Below are 13,683 nucleotides of genomic sequence, written 5' to 3' on the forward strand. Positions count from 1 at the left end.
GCAACCTGCTCTAGTGGAAGGTGTCCCTGCCCATGGTGGGGTGGGGGGGGGAATCTGATGAGCATTAAGGTCCCTTCAACCCAAACCAGTCTGGGATGCTGTGATTTCCTCTTATGCTGTCGTTGGTTGCTTGGGAGGTCCCTCACTAAGGGACGCGAGGGGGAGTTTTGGAGCGCCATGTGTAGACTCCGGATGCTCTGCAGGACAGAGGGGTCCACCTCTGGTCAGGAGAGGTTACCAAGGTCCACGGTGACCTGCTCACAGGGCTGGCTTGCACAGGGGTCTCTCCGGATGCTGCCATGAAGGTAGTGAAGTGCAACAGTGGTATGAGGTATCCTTCAGCTGGGCGTCAAAGGGGTCTTACCCGGGGGGATGCTGGGGGCACCGAGGTTCAGCTGTGGCATCTCTAGCTGGAAAGAGGGTATCTGGGGGTTGCCTGTCCCCAGGGCATCTCCAGTGGGGCCCGTCCATGCACAGGACTGTCCCCAGTGGGGATCCAGACAGGGGTGGATGTCACTCTGTGGTACTCAGAGGGTCTCTGGTGGGTGCTGGGGGTCACAGTGGGGGTCTGCCCTGTGCCCAGAAGGTCACAAGTGGGCACTGGGGGATCCATCCTCAGGCTGGGGATCATGGGGGGGGTATCTGCCCATACCCAGTGTGTCCCGCGCGGGCACAGGCGGGTCCTCCCCAGCCGTGTGGAACACGGTGAGGGGCTGAGGGGCTGCCCGTGCCCGGAGCGTGGGGCAAGCACCGGGGTCCATCCCTGCGTGAGGACCAGACCCGAATGGCGGGGGGTCGTGAGGACCGAGCCGAGCCGAGCCGGGCAGAGCCGAGCAGAACCGAGCAGAGCCGGGTAGTACCGAGCACAGCCGAGCCGAGCACAGCCGAGCCGGCCCGAGCCGAGTAGAGCCGGGCCGAGTAGATCCGAACCGAACCGAACCGAACCGAGCCGAGCCGAGCGCAGCCCATCTCGGCTGCCACCGGAGCGAGGCGGCGGGGCCGTCCCGAGCGGCAGGGGGCGGCGCGGTGCCGCTCCCGCCTTCCCTGCGCGTCGGAAACATGGCGGCGGCGAGGGACTGAGCAGCGGCCGCGCAGGTGAGGGGGAGCGGGGGGCGCGGTGCGGCCCGGCCCGGTGAGGCGCTGCCGGAGGCCGGGCGGGGGGGTCGGACGCTCGTGCTCCGCGCTGGTCAGCGCGACAGGCCCCGGCCCGGCATGGATCCCTCCTGTCAGCGCGGCCCGGCCGCCGCCTTACCCGCGGGGCCCGGCTGCGGCCTGTCACCGCCGGCACCTGTTGGTGCCCCTCAGGGACCCCCCTCCGGAGCCTCCCCGGTCTCGCACGGCTGCCCGCAGCCGCCTCTCTCCGGCTGGGCTGTAGCGCCCGGTGAGGCACCTCCGAGGGGCTTTGTTGTTCTTCCAGGTGTCCCCGGGCAGGGCTCTGCCAGCGCGGGCGGGGGGGGGACGCCCGGGGCCGAGCTCCTGTGGCGGCAGCACCGGGCCGCGGTTACCCCGTTCCCCCGAGGGCCTGCGGGTGGTTTGTGCGGAGCGCAGCCTGCCCTGCTCCCCCCTGCGCTGGGCGTTATCTGCCGGACGCTTCTTGCGTGGAAAGGGAAGCGAGACCGAGGTGCTGGAGGATTTCTCGGAGGTGCCCTCTCTCCCCGCCTGCGGGTAGTGCCCGGGGGAGGCTTTTGGCCCTCCAGGACATCAGTGGAAGCCTCCTGTAACCCCGGTGCGCTGGGGAAGTGGGCAGCGATGCTCTGAGTGGGACCCGCCGCGAGGACCCCGACGCTGAAAGGCGTCCAGGGTGATCCCAGGGATGGGATGGAGAAATCCCGTAACCACCATCCGCAGGGAACCGTCTGTGCTTCCTTCTCAGCCCCATCGAGTTGAACGCTGGAGATGAGCTGGGAGTAAGACAAGATCTGAGCGTTTTTGCACAGTGAGGTATTTAAGAACACGGCGTCAGGCTGGCTCCTGCCGCACGTTTGGCTCTTTGAAGCTCCTGTGTGACACCGTGGCACCAGTTTGGAGCCTTGACAATTAGAGAATGAGAACAGGCGGCCTAAGTTTGGGATGCGCCGAGCAGCTTGGCTCTTTTTGGCCTCACATGCTTTCTAAGCTCAGCAGCTGGATCCTAACCTAATCGTTTCCATGGGTAAAGGCAGGATGTGGAGACCCAGCTCCGGGGTACCCAGCTTTGATTTTTGGCTCCCTTTCTGTTTACTGTTGTTGTTGATAGCAAGCACTGTGCACTGAGTGGCTGAGAACAGCCATGTGGTAGCTCCTCCTCGGCAGCCAGTAATAGTGGGGAAAACACTCTCCCACCTCTGTTCAATTGCCTGAGCGAGTTGTACAGAGCTGCTGCGGCTGCCTCTCCTCTTCCTCCCCTTCCTTCTCCCCTCTCTCCTCTCTTCCTTCCTCTTTCTCTCAGCCTTCCTCTTCTTTTACCCTCACACCTCAGCTGGCCCGAGCCGTGATGTCCCCATGCACTTGCTGGAAATCTTTGGACTATGGGATGCTGGTTTCATACCTCCCTTGTGCTTCACAGCGAGCTCAGTGCTAAACCTGTGCTCAGGACAAGCTGCCGGGGGCTGCAGGTTGGGGAGTTCAGGACGTGCCCAGCAGATGGTATGAAAATGCAGAAATAGGGGAATCCTTTACGATGGTGTGAGGAAATACAGATGTTCCTGTGCTATTTAAAGTATTTGTTGTATGAAAGGTTAAAGTGTGCTTTGAGATACACTGACCCTCATCTTCCTTTTTTGGTGTTTACATCTTAGGAAATGCTAAAGCTGCATCTTTATGGTCTGCTTTTTAGTCTAATAGTCGGTATTAAATCAGGTGGTTAGTTAATGAAAAGAAAGCAAATGTAGGGTTTGGAAAAAGAGCATGAGTGTCATCCCCTGCACATTATGAGCTGTGCCCCCTGGCTTTCCTGTGTCTCAGATTTTAATGTTTGAGTCGCTTCTCTGGAAACTTGGTGACTTTTGCAGCATAGTTTGGTGTCTTTAAATGAAAGATGCTGTTGGGGTATAAAGTGGTCATGTTCTTCATCAAACAGCTGTGTTTCAGACTGGATGTGAGTAGTATGGGGGTTGTGTCCTTGCTGTGTATCTAATTTAAAGGCATCTCTGGCACTTTGTTTCATAGCCTTGGACATTGTCTGGTGAGGAGCCCCAGAGCCAGCCCAGGATAAGGTCAGGTCCACATCTGAACCCTTCCTGAGTAAAGCTGCTTCTTTTAAGGCCCTTCCTGCTGGCAATTTCACATCCTGTATGTGAAGTTGCACACATGATGCACGCTGACACTTGGGCCTCCTTGCCAAGAGAGAGAGTTTATGGGGTTTAATTGAAACCTTTGTCTTGAGCTTCAGGCCTGTTCCTTCCTCTCTGATCTCCAGGGCACATGGAGGACATTCTGCTCCTGACATCTCTGTAGTTCATTTGAAGTCTTTTTCTTCCTCTTCCTAAGCAGAACAAGCTCTGTTTCTCTGCTCTTTTCACATGGGTTTGATCTCTGCCCCTCTCTGGGCTCTCCTTAAGGCACTGTGGTCAGGCTGAGCTTGGCAGGACCGTGTTAATGGGGTAATCGTATAAGTGGGCCCAAAGGACCCTGTTTTGGGTACATGTAAGCACTGTTATGTGAAAGAATGATCAGATGTTTGCATGTTAAACTGTGCATTTGTGGCAAAGGACTTGGCGTGCTCAGTGAGCTCCAATGTGTACAACCTGGAGTAGCGTGCTAGCAGTGTGGGCTCAGAGCTGGTGTAAGTTAAAGCTTGGCATGTTTGAGTCTCTTAAAGCCATAATGTTTGTATCTCACCCCCTGCCTTTGTTCCGTTTCTTTTCCTTGGCTGTAACTGAATGCAGTTTGTGATGAGACAAACAGATCTCTAGTAGCTCCCTCGACCATTTGTGTTTGCAAAGTTTCCTAACAGGGTGGCCTGCAGGAGTAAAGCAAGAGGCACTAAGGGCAGAGTAGCAGCTCTGGCTGCCAGCTGCTCTTGCAGGGTGGTTAATTTCCTGTAATACTACTATTTTGTATAGCTCAGTAACATGCCCAGGTAAAAAATCATCCCTACAATTAAACTCTGTGTAACAGAACGGTAACTCTGACCCCCTCTTCCAACCCAGCATTACACCCTGGTGTAGCATGTGCCCTCCAAGCTGCAGGACATGAGCAACACTGAAGAGAAGCTGCGTGTAGATCTCAGAACGGCTTCCAGCATCTGAAGGGTGCTGAAGAGGAACTCTTCATCAGGGACTGTAGTGGTAGGACAAGGGCTGATGGGTTCAAACTGAAACAGGGGAAGTTCAGGTTAGATATAAGGAACCTCTTCCCTGTGAGGGTGCTGAGGCGCTGGCCCAGGGTGCCCAGAGAAGCTGTGGCTGCCCCGTCCCTGGCAGTGTTCAAGGCCAGGTTGGACAGCCCTTTGGGTGACACGGTCTAGTGTGAGGCATCCCTGCCCATGGCAGCGGTTGGAACTGGATGAGCTTTCAGGTCCTTTCCAACCCAAACCAGGCTGGGATTCCACGATTTGCAGGATGCCAAGGTCTAGTCATATTTTTAATATATTTGTAAACAACTTTCTTACCAAGCTGAACAGTGGAGACTTACAAAAAGCTTGCTCAGTGTTTAAAGTGATAATGAGAGTCTGAAAGGAGTGGGAAGCACATGGGATCTGCTGTGTGTATCACCAGGTCTCACTGGGCTTGGAGCAAACAGGACTTGTCCATATCGGTGTCCAACCAGTATGTGGTGGGGGGCACCTGAGCACTGGGGGTCACCAGCACCTCTTGTTGTGAAGCTTTGCTCCTTGCTGCCTGTCCTGCAGAGCCAGCTCTGTTAGCTCAGCTGTGAGCTCTCACCAAGCCGAAGGAGAGGTCAGGACCAGGGACATGGCTGCAGCCTGGCTGGTGCTGGAAGCTTTCATTCCCAGAGATTTCCATCTGCATTAAATGCCCTTTAAACCCCAGAATAATGCTCAGCTCTTCTGCAGAGGTTTCTGACAGCCGTCCCCCCAGCAGATGTGGATGCTGTGATGTACAGTGGTGCAATCAGCAAGGTTTGCTGAGACACCTACCAAACATTTCTGCTGCTGGAGCAGGGGTTTCAGCAGAGTTGGTGCCTGTGCATGGCCTCGTGGCTTTATGCATACTCATCCTGAGTGAAAATCAAGAATTTGCCTGTGAACTGAAGGAAGAGATTCACTTTTTTGGCTGCTTCTGCTGTTTGTGTGGCAGCTTGGTCCCACAGGCCAGGTGGATGGAGGGGTGTCATAAGCTGCTGTCTACCAGCACACCTCTTGCTGAGATCTATGTAAGTCACTCTTGCAGCTCCACTGGTCACTGGAGATAAGGAAATGAGCAGAAATGTTGTTATGGCCATTAACCAGTATGATATAGAAGTGACTTGAGAGTTCAGCGCTGTTTGTTTCCCCCTCTCATCCCTCTCCATTCCTTGCTCACAGGTTTTTTGGTACGTGTTGTAAATCAGATGGTAGCAGCAGCTCAGATCCTGCCTCCTTTGGAGGTGCCTCTTCCCAGCTGACATGCTCTGAGTAACTCTTAGGTTTTCCAGGCTGACACAGTGTGAACACTCCAGAAGCCTCCCTGTGGCTCAGGTTTGTTTTTAACAGCGGAAACCGTAGTAGATGCCAGTGGAAATTTGTGAAGTTCCTTCTTTGCCCGTGGAGAAACATGAGATTCCTCCCTCTCCCAGGGAGGAATGTCCAGTGCTGTGCTGGACACTGCTTCAGGTCCCTTCTCCTGGATGTGGTGAGGAGGCAACACATTTGGTTCACAAGCTGCTGGAGCTGCGTCTGCTGGCAGTTTGCTAGGGGTAGATGCACCCTTCGGAGCTCCTCTGGAGTACTGCTGATGTTTGGCTCCAGGGAAAAGTCCTGCTGGGAAGAGCAGTTGCTTTCCAGCAAGGAATTTGTGTCTGGGATGGGGGAGGAGCTGGAGGAAGCTCGTGCTGTTTGTCTCAGTTCAGCACTGACAGAGCACTGCGCAGAGGGAAAAGCGCAGCCTGAGTGAGCTGCGGCCTCTTTGGATGCCGTTTGCCATCACCCTCCTGCTGCCCGCCTGGAAGAGGCAGCACTGCCAGTGCTCAGAACCGGCTTTTAGCCATCCTGACCTCCCCTTTCTGTGTTGGCTGCACTTTATCCCCTGCTCCTGGGCCTCTCTTTCCCTCCCCTGTTCCTCCCATCACGCTGAGTGTTTGAAGTGGTGGGACATGCTTCCAGCTGTGCCTCCAACGAACGGGGGGGAGTGATTTGTGTTCCCTCCCTGCTCCCTCTGGGAGAGCTTCCTGGGGCTGCCTGCCAGAGGCTGCTGCCCTCCCAGTGTCCCCAGCCGCAGGGAGGCCTTAAGAGCCCAGCCAGGCTGCACACACATTGTGGGGGGACAGGGACGAGCTCCAGGCTTGGCTGTGGCTCCTGGAACACTATCCACACCATGCTGCTTTATGTCCCTGAAACCAGCTGGGCTGCAGAGGTGCCTGTGTTAGGGTGAGGCTGGCTCCCCGGCTTGGGTTGAATGTGCTGTAAGGGCTCTGCAGTGTGTCAGGGCATCATCTGGTGTCCTCTCCGTGCTGCCACTGCAGGAGCACCTCCCCTCCCTGCACCCCTCTGTTGCTGCAGCGTGGCCATTCCTGCCCAAGTGGCACATGGAAGGGGGGAGGAATCCCTGCTCTCTGCAGGCAGGGTGTTACTTGAGGCAAAGTAAGCAGGCAGAAGGGCTTGGTGTGGACCAAGGAGGAAGTTGCACCAATTGCACTTGCTAAAAATAAGCTCTCCACACACTGCCTCTTTGCTCTGGGGCTTTTTTTGGTCTTGTTCCAGCAAATTTAGACAAAAACGCTCCAGCCCATCAAATCCTGCAGTGGTTGTGTGCTGTGTGATCAGGTATGTGCTGATGGAGGAAGTCTTGGTTGTTTCGGTGTCTCTAGAAGTGACCTTGAAGGTTTACCTGCCCGCAGTGTTTCCTAGAGCTTTGCCTAAGCTGTTCTTAAAGATTTCCAATGCTGGTGATTCACTTTCCTGAGCAGACTCCTGCAGTGCCTGACTCTTTGGATGATTAAGGAGCTTTGCTTGATTTCAGGCTGGGATTGCTGTACTTTAACCCCATCATTTTGACATTTCACCTTCTCTCTGGCAGGCTACCAAAGAACCAAGCTGTGAATGTAAGAGCAATCATTTGTATAGAGGCTGATCTTCCTTCCCACCTTTCCCTTCTGTGTGCAGTGTCTGCTGGCTCTCCTGTATTTAATAACACATCTGTGGTGGCCAGGAAGCCCATGTCCCAGTTGCTTGGATTGTACTGGCCATAACTGTCCTTGCTGTGTGCTGATGTCAGGGAGAACGTGGTGCTCGAGGTGAGGTGTGTTTTGTTAACACTGAACATCACAATTCCCCCGTTGTCTCATGTAGCACCTCTCTGTCTTGCAGAGGCTTTGCATACTTATACATTTGATCAAATCAACAAGATGACCTAAAAAGTTCCATGACTTCAAAACATCACCTAGAGCTGCTGCTGCTGACGATGCCGAGTAGTGTCACCATGGCTTAGTAGGAAGGAGCAGAACGTTGTTCTTTGTTGGGGTGGGTTTTGTCTCTTTAGCCTGTGATTGAGCATTCTATGAAGTGTGCATCTGCAGCTGATGTCCTGTCCCTCTCCAGGCCACGAGCATTCTCATAACATATTCATGTCAGTCATTGCTGGAATTGTCAGGATGCATTTCAGGGCGAGATCTGCAGTTCTGCACTATGGGCTGTGATGGTTTTCCTCACAAAGGGTTTAAAAAGGGACAAGGCACTCTCAGGTTTTTCCTGGGATGAGTTACTCGTGGCAGAGCCTGGATTCCTGCCCATAGAGCAGGAATGATACTGCAGCTGTCTGCATTGCATGAAGAGCTCTGTAACAGTTACCCTGCTTCTTACTGTGTTTTCTAGCTACTAGTATGTGCCGAGTGTTAACTCCAGGGCTCATGTTTCCCTGCTTTGTGGTGTTTTACCAGAAGCATGTGACTGTTCCTGCAGCCCTTAAGAGAAGGCTCCTTAAGGGGAGACCTCAGAGCAGCTCCAGTGCCTAAAGGGGCTGCAGGAAACCTGGAGAGGGGCTTTGGACAAGGGCCTGTAGGGACAGGCCAAGGGGAATGGCTTGAACCTGCCAGAGGGGAGACTGAGATGAGCTCTTAGGCAGAAGCTCTTCCCTGTGAGGGTGCTGAGGCGCTGGCACAGGGTGCCCAGAGAAGCTGTGGCTGCCCCATCCCTGGCAGTGCTCAAGGCCAGGTTGGACACAGGGGCTTGGAGCAAGCTGCTCTAGTGGGAGGTGTCCCTGCCCATGGCAGGGGTTGGTGCTGGATGAGCTTTGAGGTCCCTTCCAGCACAAACCGCTCTGTGATTCTATGATAAAAGCATGATTTTAGACCAGCAAAAGTTCTGATGTCTGCAGGCCAGGCAGGAATCTGAGGAGCTGAGACTGGTGTGGAAACCAAAGGAGGCAGAAGTGTTCCAAATTCCGTGCTGACAGCCCTTGTTTCTCAAGTAAGCTGAAAGTGCCCCACCATAGAAATGAAAAATGGCAATAAAGAGCTGTTCAGTGAGCAGGACGAGGTGGTTTCTCTACATCTGCTCTCATGGCTCTATGCCTGTTTCCTCATTGGGTCAGGATGTAACTGGCTGCTCTCATGTAACCCAGTGCCCATAAGGGCTTCCAGAATGGAGCTGTCACAGGACCCAGCACAGCCTGAGCCCCATGCTGGGAAGCTGGGATGAGAGCACTGGCATCACCCCTGTTGGGCAGGGACTTAAGAGTGCTGCCCTCCCATTTCCCAAGGGAATTTTATAGGGAAGAACTCTTTATTATTGGAAAAATTGGTAATGTTTGATGGGAAGATCCCTGTGAAGGAGAAGTTGAAGCAGAGGTTCTGCGGAAGGGGTTTTAGGAGCTGGACTGCTCATGGTGCTTGAGACCCACGTTCTTGTGGGGAAACAAATCAACGGCCTTTTTTGCATTATGAGAAACCATCAGGATTCTCTTGTTGCTGTCCCATGGGATTCCCAGGCAGCATCATTCTCACAGTCCTCTGGCAATATGCACAGTTTCCTTCTTCTTTTCACCCTCCTAATCTGTGGGGCTTGTATCCAACCCCATAAAACCATTTTCCAGCCTCGCTGTTGGGAGTTTTCTTCCTCTCCTTTCTGAAGATGTCTTGCCTGCTGGCAACTACATTGTCCAGAGAGGTTTGAAGCTTGGCACGCTGTCAACAAAACTTCAGTTGCCCTTTCAGTCAATCACAGTAGTGCTGTGAAGTGCCTTGGCCTTCAGCCCATGGGTCACCAGAAGCTTCCTCATATAATAGGAAGTCCAAACAACCCCAGGAAACCATTCTGATGTGAGTGGGGCCTTTAGTGGAAGAAAGAAGTGCTTAGAAGAGCCATTAAGAACCTCAGCTTAACTCTTTTCATAATTATGCACTCCAGAGGAGCAGAGGCTTTGTGGATAAAGAGATTACATGCGTCTGATGAGGTCTGGGGAGATGTGACAGCAGCTTCTACCCACACTTTCTCCCTCCTTGTTTTACTGCTGCTGCAGTCACAACATTGACTGGAAGGATATTGCAGAGCAAGGCTGCCTCATAGCTGCGAAGGTCCCTTGCAGCCTGGCACAGGTAAATTGGATCATTCTTCCCTTAGGGCTGATAAGGATGAGCTTTTGGAAGAGCAGTGTGGGGAGAACTTAATTAGATTAAGTTGCATGTCCTGGATGTGTGTGCTGAGGGATGTGGCTGTTGGAGAGACCAGCCATAGGAGGTAAGGACACCCTGGGATGCTCTTCCCATCCCTGCCTGGCTCTGGGCTGCCTTTATCCTTTGAACAAGAAAAAGGAAAATACATCTGAGGTGTAAATCTCAGTGTAAACCAGAGCAGGGGTAACAAAACTGGGTCTCATGCTGGTGTCCTGCCTCTGGCTGTGACCCGATGCTGGCAGCCAGGCAGGAGTGGAGGAGCTCAGCTTTTTCTGGCCAAAGCAGGGCTGGAGCAACCTGGTCTGGTGGAAGGTGTCCCTGCCCATGGCAGGGGGTTGGAACTGGATGATCTTAGGTCCTTTTCAACCCAGATCAGTATGTGATTTAACCTGCCAGAGAGGAGACCGAGATGAGCCCTTAGGCAGAAGCTCTTCCCTGTGAGGGTGCTGAGGCGCTGGCACAGGGTGCCCAGAGAAGCTGTGGCTGCCCCATCCCTGGCAGTGTTCAAGGCCAGGTTGGACACAGGGGCTTGGAGCAAGCTGCTCTAGTGGAAGGTGTCCCTGCCCGTGGCAGGGGTTGGAGCTGGATGAGTTTTAAGGTCCCTTCCAACACGAACCAGGCTGGAATTCCCTGAAAATGCAGGAGCTGATGGGGTCTCCCCACTCTCACTCAGCTGTTTCTTGGGCTGGCAGTGCCAGTGGCTCTGTGCTCCGATGCGATTACAAATGCGGGTTTACTTTTGAATGTGTACTTTTTTAGTGTCACTTACTTACTTGTCTTGATAACGGCCTCTATGAGAATGTTATCAACACCATGTTGCATGTCTGTGAGCTTCCCATACACACATTTCCTTCTCCCTGCTATATACTTCCAGTGTTTCAGTGCTACAGTTTGCCCTGCTGCATTGGGGAAGGGAGAATTTGACATCCCCGATTCACTCCCTTCATGCTCTTCATTATTTATATGCCTCTCCTGTGGTCTCTCTTCTTTTTATTCTTAATCAGCTCTAGTCTTTTAAATCCTTCTTTGTGTGATAGTTTCATTCTACAAAGGCTGAACTAGTTTGTAGCAGCTCGGCTGATGTGATCTTGCTCATCTCCAAGGTGTTTAACAGCACCGTGTACCCACCACAAGCTGCACTTAAATTGTGTCAAGTCCTGCGCTGCTTCGCTATGGGAAGGGGGAATGTTTGTTGCAGCTGCCTTTCAATTTAAATTTGGATGTTTTAAATGAATTAAATATGAACATGAATAATGCAAGCGGTAACCCAGCCTTTCTGCAATGAAATGCAGACTTCTGCGTTTTGTCTCTCTGCTTCCAGGTTTTGATATGCCGCAGTGTTTGGACTGACTTTGGTGGCTTGTAGGAGTGATGGGGAACTAGAGCCCATGACAGTTCAGAGGAGCCCCTGGCACTTTTGAGATCTCGGTGAGTGGAAGTTGTTTAAAACTCTGGGAAAGGCACTTTACCTGCTGCGAAAGGCAGCATGTCACTTGGCCTTTATAGATTGGAAGGGATTGAAATCAACTTGCACATTGAGCTGTTCTTTGAGGGTGTAACCCTGAAATCAACACCACATAAAACTGTGGTCCGTGCTTCCAGGGTTGTCTTGCTGTCTGTGAGCATGAGAAATACAGTGCTGGAAGAAGAGGGGAGTTTTAACTGGGATACACAGCTCTGTACAAGTGTCAGGTTTGGAGGTAGAGTATTGCATGTGCTGGGCTGGGTAAACCTCCAGTGCTTCATTTGATGCAAAAGTGCCTCTGTGTCATTGACCCAGCTGACAGGGTCTCAGCAGGGGTGTGTGTCTGGGGTCACTGTCCATGCAGACAGCTCGCTTTTCCCCCTCAGATACCACACAGTAGCTTCTGCTATTCATGACTCTAAGATCTTTTTCTAGTCTCCAGTCCCTGAGCAGTGCACAGGCCATGTCCATCCATCCTGCAGTGCCTGTTCTGCTGATTGCTTTCATCCCTCTAGACTGAAGTCTTCTTCACTTGGGTGTTACAGGCTTGCCAAAGCCTACAGGGCAGCTCCACTTGACTTCCAGTCAGGTGTCAGTGAGATGAAATCGTAGGGTATTTCGGGTTGGAAGAAGAATGGCTCTAAGCTGAAAGAGGAGAGATTGAGATGAGCTCTTAGGCACAAGTTCTCCCCTGTGAGGGTGCTGAGGCACTGGCATGGGGTGCCCAGAGAAGCTGTGGCTGCCCCATCCCTGGCAGTGTTCAAGGCCTGGTGGGACAAAGGGGCTTGGAGCAAGCTCCAGTGGAAGGTGTCCCTGCCCGTGGCAGGGGTTGGAGCTGGATGAGTTTTAAGGTCCCTTCCAACCCAAACCAGGCTGGGATTTTATGAATTTCTGGAGTTGTGTGGTCCAGCCCCATGTGCAGAGCTGGGAGGAAGTCAGACCCAGCTTCAATGTTGGACCAGGCTGCTCAGGATGGTCCCCGGGGATACTTGGAGTATATCCAAGGATGCAGATTTTCCAGCTTTGCTGGGCAGCTATTGAATGAAATCACAGCCAGTGGGAATTGCCAAGCCCCGTGTCAGTAAAGCCTAGTTTATACCAGTTGCAGGAGGGCACACGGGCTGTGTCTCTGTGGGTAAAGAGCCTTGTGCAGCAACTGGTCCCTGTCCCTGGGAGGCTGATGGCTCCTGTCTGCAGGGCTAGTGGGACAAAAACACTCAGTGTGGAGTCTGGCTCCAGCTCTTCCCTGGGCATTACATATCCCTGAGGCACAATAATCACTTACCATGGGGTTTTTCATGTTTGAGTCAACGATTTTTGCAGGCTAAAACCCTGTGCTGCCATCCTGTGTTGTGAGAACGTCTTTGGCAGCTGATGGTGTGTGGTGCTGGAGCACTGCGAAGGGTGGCAGGAGCCAGGCTGGGACCATCTCCTTTGGACAGGTTCTTGGGAGCATATTTTGGAGAGTGCAGTCCCCAGGCTGGCACCCTCCACAGAGCTGGAGTCCCCATGCAGCCCAAGTCACCTCCTTTGGGGAAGGGTCACCTTCTGTTGTTGTTTTTTGATAGGAGCACCATCTAAATGTCTCATTCCCCTCCACCGCATGCTGGGAGCCCACTGGCTGAGGGACCAGCACCCATCTGTGCACCTTACACATAGCTGGAGTTACTCCTGTTGCTGTCTGTGTGAGGATAAGGGATGCAGAAGTTTCACCTCCCAAGCCACAGCTTGAGCATCTCACACACGGCCAAACACTTCAGCAGGGAAGGCTGCACATCCCTGCGGCAGGGCTCCGAAGTGCTCAGGCTGAAGGAACTTTTCAGAAGCATCTGAGTAGCACAGGAACACCCATCCCAGGCCAGACTCATGAGATTTATGATCCGTGTTTAGGTACTTCAGCCAGACTCATGTCTGAGCAGAGCAGGGAGCAGAGGTGAGGAGCCAGAGATGGTGAATGAATGTCTGGTGCCTTTACATAAACCCCTTTCACCCTGGGGGGACTCTCCCTACCATGACTACTGGCTTTTAATAAAAATGCCTGGAGAAAATGATGAAGAGAAGCATTAAAAGTTGTAAATAAGCTTTCACATGTAGATTACCTTCTGCTACTGAAAGCAAAAGAAACTTAACTCCTTTCACAAGTGTGCACAAACACGCTATTTATGAGAGCAGCAATGAGAGGCTCCTGTGTGCCTTTTGATTTGGATTAAAAAACAACTAGGTTGGCTTTTTTTTCCTTTAGCATTTAATATTCTTTTAGTATTTTCCATGTCAGGGTGTTGCTCAATGTTGCAAGCACTGCACTTCAAGGCTGTAGTTTGTAGCTGGGTTTCCAAATCAAAGCCTCTCGCCAAGTTGGATCTGTGAATAACCCTTGAAGCAGAAACTTGTGTCCCCAGCCAGCTTCCTTGCACATCCTGCAGCCTGACTGCCCCACTGTGAGTAACATGGAGTGAGAGTCACACAAT

At 52.8% G+C, this 13,683-nt stretch overlaps 1 protein-coding gene across 5 annotated transcripts in view; it reads left to right on the forward strand.

The window, feature by feature from the left end:
- The first annotated feature begins 980 nt into the window (after positions 1–980).
- SCMH1 (Scm polycomb group protein homolog 1) overlaps positions 981–13,683 on the forward strand; it is a 58,686-nt gene continuing 45,983 nt past the window's right edge. For all 5 annotated transcript variants that reach the window (XM_057397892.1, XM_057397894.1, XM_057397893.1 and 2 more), the window contains exons 1-2: positions 981–1,095; positions 11,072–11,178. The gene's annotated coding sequence lies outside the window, so the exon portion shown is untranslated. The remainder of the gene's footprint in view (positions 1,096–11,071; positions 11,179–13,683) is intronic.

Source organism: Pezoporus wallicus, unplaced genomic scaffold (assembly GCF_028554395.1).
Source record: "Pezoporus wallicus isolate ANWC-B61680 ecotype Strahan unplaced genomic scaffold, APGP_CSIRO_Pwel_v1 contig_10769, whole genome shotgun sequence".
Classification (NCBI taxonomy): domain Eukaryota; kingdom Metazoa; phylum Chordata; class Aves; order Psittaciformes; family Psittacidae; genus Pezoporus; species Pezoporus wallicus.